Source organism: Plutella xylostella, chromosome 17 (assembly GCF_932276165.1).
Source record: "Plutella xylostella chromosome 17, ilPluXylo3.1, whole genome shotgun sequence".
Classification (NCBI taxonomy): Eukaryota; Metazoa; Arthropoda; class Insecta; order Lepidoptera; family Plutellidae; genus Plutella; species Plutella xylostella.
The window spans coordinates 6,863,487-6,868,078 of NC_063997.1; the positions used below are offsets into that span (position 1 = coordinate 6,863,487).

General features: G+C 34.9%; 1 long non-coding RNA gene across 1 annotated transcript; it reads left to right on the forward strand.

Annotated features, from left to right (window-relative positions):
• Positions 1-2,475: 2,475 nt before the first annotated feature.
• LOC105391699 lies at positions 2,476-3,597 on the forward strand. The gene is made up of 3 exons (XR_007267253.1): positions 2,476-2,779; positions 2,863-3,048; positions 3,237-3,597. It is a non-coding gene; the product is annotated as an uncharacterized LOC105391699 (long non-coding RNA).
• Positions 3,598-4,592: the final 995 nt, after the last annotated feature.

Here is a 4,592-nt window from a genome sequence, read left to right on the forward strand (position 1 = left end):
TACTTGGACACGACGAGCTATAGCGAGTACAGTTTTTTTTTACGTGATTACTATAAGTTTGCCATTTTTGCAACACTCTGTATACAATACAAAGACATCTCGAGCTACCCAAAAACCATTGGACACGAATAGTAAAATGTACAAATCAGGTATTAAACAAGGGTGCGTTTTGCAGCCTCGCTAGGCGCCAACATAATATTGATAGGTTATAGTCAGCTCCATTACTAATTAGCTCAAATGCAATTCAGACCGGTCGTGAATGCACAATTTGAATGCGCTGATAGTAAAATTTTCTCATGTGCTTATTAATCAATCACTAGCGGCCGCGGCCGGGATTGTGGGGGATTTCGCTTAGTTTGCATTCCGGTTTAGTTGGCTTAAGCTGAGCCAGTTGAGCCGATTGAGCCGGACTCGTGATGCCCAGTGACAGGTAATAGAAGTGTTCTCGGGCTAATGAGATGAATAAGGCAGTTTTTTTAAAGCCTATTTGCAGAATTTCTAGATTTAAAATATAAGTACTCAAGTATTACTTTTCTTATGGAAAAATTACTGTAATAACCTATTTATTGTATTTAAGTATAGATAGATATTATGATAGTGTAGATAGTATAGAGAGAATAGAAAGAGATATCGATATTTGATAATATTCTATTCTTCTAGCTTGTGTTTTAATAAGTACTTATTGTTTATTTTTGTTGTTGTAATTTTGATCTCAACACTGGCAAAATTTTACTCAAAAACCAACTCATAATAGGTTTATTCACAAAAACAGTGACAAATTGATTGACCAAAATATGCAATTTTAAGGCCGCAAAATATTGATTAACTTAAGTAAATAATTGAGTGCTCTGCGAAATTAATTGGAACTATTAGCTGATTGAATATCATACACTGACATGCGGTACTTACCATTTATTCAGAAACCGTTGTATATTATTAAGGATTTATTTTGTAAAGCTGAAAGCCAAAATCAAAAACTGCAAACGGCGCTACAGGTTCGCTTTTTTGTCAAAATGGTCGCGACATTTGAAAGGATCGGACATTCTCTATTAATAGTATTTCCATAATTATTAGTAGGTACAATATACAGGGTGTTGCAAAAAGCGTATACAAAGCCGAAACCTACATGTACAGCATGTTATATCTAAGCCCGAAAATGAAATCAGAATTTCAAAATTCGCCAAAAAATATATTCAATTCTCATAGAAACTATGTTGGTCACGTGATTTTTTAATATGGAGAATGTTTTTATTCGCGAATTTCGAAATTCTGATTTCATTTTCGGGCTTAGACATGCTGCACATGTAGGTTTCGGCTTAGTATAACCTTTTTACAACATCCTGTATAGGAAAAACACAAATTAATTAGTAAATTACCAATTAGATACTGCAATCTTACCTGTTCAATAAAAAACAATAATATAAAAGTAGCATCGCCACAATAACGGTTGAGATTAAACCGTGAATTATTTATTAACATTTTATGACCAACGCGTAATTTATCGCTCCAATAGTCCAATTAAATTTGCAATCGAATAAAAATGCAACTGTAATTACGCAGCGATGGTAAATGTAAATAAAAACATTATATTTTAGCATTAATATTGCAAACCTTTAGACATGTATTAGCAAACCACAACATCATTTTAACTAAAATTATTACATAGAAAAACCAAAAAACAGTTTATAGGTACATGTTTTTTGTTGTTTAGTTCTGTCAAAAACCTAATACATACAACTACTGTCAAATACCATATCAAACTCGATGTCGACTTCGGACACATTTTCGATTTATCAAAATAAAAACTTTACCTTTAATTTCTCAAAAGTTGGTTAGGTAAAGGTTGATCAATTATACGTCATCTCTATATTAAATTCTTGACAGATGTGTCAAAAGTCAAGCAATAATCCCTGGTTATGCTCTAACCGACTACGTAGAAATTGGCCTTAATCTCCTAAAAATTTACTGGGTAAGCCGTGGTTAAATTTCAATTATTTTAAGCTAGCGACACTATCTCGCGTATTGGCGAAATAAAATGGAGAAAATGTCCTTTGTATTTCACGACCTTCCTATTCCTGTTACTCCCATATTACGCCGGCCAATATCGCAATTCTTACAAAATAGAATTCCTGTGACGGTTGATAATCCTAGTAAGGGTTATAGCGGCTATATAGCTTTTACAGTACCCATGCAAGACCTGGTCATCAATCATACCTAAGTTTGAAGTAGCTGAAGACTACTTATTTGTCGGTAAAAAAAGTGTTTATAAGTTGTATGTGTTTAAATGTGTATGATATAATAGCATTGATAGTATCTACTTCTACAGCAACGTAGCTCAAAAATACATTCTAAGTAGGTACCACCGTTTTGTGACCAGTGGTCTGAATCTTAATTAACAATAACTTCATAATTAATCAAACATGCCAGACATGATAACATCCCTCTTTTTGGTAAAAGAGTAAGACTTTTTAGCAGCGACCAGTAGGCCTACTCTTGGCACGCAAGACGTAAATTCATATTGTGTTAAGATCGAACACAAGTTTATGGCAATTTCAAGTTAGATTTGGCACTCCCGACATGAATTGGCTCACGATCGTGTTCTAATTCGAATTGGTTCTAACTTGTGTTGGATTGTGAGTCAATTTTGACAGTTACTCTGTGAAAGAATGAATGAAAACGAAAAAAAAAACAAATTGTCATTAAAATTCTTGTTGTCATGGCCGGTCGGTGGATTTTCATAATAAGTAACAACTTAAAAAGTTTAAAATCCAATATTATGGTAAGTTGTTCAGTTACCAAACGTGTTAGAATCATCTGTATATCCACTATGATCATTATAATGAACCTAGTTTTTCCCCACAGAGTTCCGCAACTCGGCCGTCGTACCGCCAGACGAAATTACTTGTAGAATATCTAGAAAGTTACCCAGGAATGGCCAGGGATCTTCTTAAGACCGACCTAGGGAAGTTAAAATTATGAGAAAATAACATCAATGGCCTCGACCTTAAATGCGGTCGAAGGGTCTTGAAAAGATGGACTTAACGTAAAGTAAGTTAAAATCTTAAGTTTACTTTTCATTTTGTTATGACTACGAAATTAAAATCCCCGTAAGCTAAAATCCCCCAAGATGACCCACTAATCATACTTCATTACTTTTTTTAAATATTAAGTATTGGAAAGAAAAACATTTTATTTTAAATGTTAGTTAATGTTTAATGTGTAATTATTTTTTTCAGACTGAGGACTGCCGTGGTAAATGGCAGGATCATAACATACTTAAAGTCGAGGTGCAGCATCCTAAGCTTATCCTAAACTATCAAGCCGCTCAGCTCATCCTCACAGCACCTCACAGCATAGATGCAGCCGCCGCTACAAAGTTGATGTAGAAGTAGACAGAGTGATGGCCATAGAGGAAAAGCAGGGATAGGCCGAACTGCTGACAGCATGGGCTAATGCCCTAAAGCCTAAAGGGGACCTTGCAGCAGCTGCCCGTGATGGAGTCAATATCCTCATAGAAATTGCGCAACAGCTATCAAGAAATACAAAGTTAAGGGCATCTAGACCCATAACCATTGTCAGTACTTATGGGTCCAGATGCTGTTGTGCAGTAGTGGATGATGTGATGATTTAAGTAGAAATTTATATTACCGGTGACTAAAATATGATTTTATATTAGGTAATACCTATGTTGATTTAAATATACTCGTATGAACATTTTTGTTTTAAGAAATGTTAAATAATATTATAAAAAGTGTTCCTATGTTAATATGTTTCCTATATTATTAAGTTTTCAAGTATTTCAACAGTATGTCTGTATGATTATTATAAAGATAAAGAATTCTGAAACTTACATAATGTTTTTATTTTTAAATCTTTTTCATGAAGTACTGAAATATTTACAAGATACTATAGTATTTAGGCATGTAGATGTGCTGGAAGTGGTGGTTCATCTCCATAGTAAATGGTGGATCCTCCCACCAATCCGGGTGTTGTGGCTTAACGGGCTGCTCTATTATATTCTCTGCGGGGGTGTAAGTACCTGCACCTGGCTATCTCGAATGGATGTATTTGTTCTTGCCTAGATGGAACCATTGTACATTTCCCTAACGTCTAAACTGCTTTCCTATGCATGGACCATTTCCCACCATGCTGGTCCACTGCGGGTTGGTGGGTTCACATTATAATCTAGATATGAAAACTCTAGATATGCAGGTTGCCACAATGTTTTCCTTCATCGTAAACGAGATGGTATACATTTAACTTAGAAACCATGTAAATTGTAGCGCCAAACGAGCTATTCCCACCATACTGGTCCACTGCGGGATGATGGATTCACATATTATCTAGATATGCGAAATCTAGATATGTAGGTTGCCTCACAATGTTATCCTTCATCGCAAGTGCAATGGTATACATTGTTACTTAAACTTCATGTACACTGTAGCGCCAAACAAGACATAATTCAGCTACTTTATTCACAAATCTCCACTCACAAATTGTTAGTTAATGTATTTGTTCTTGCCTAGATATCTTGTCTCACGAAGTTTTTCTTTATCGTAAGAGGGATAATATAGGTACATTTCACTTAAATC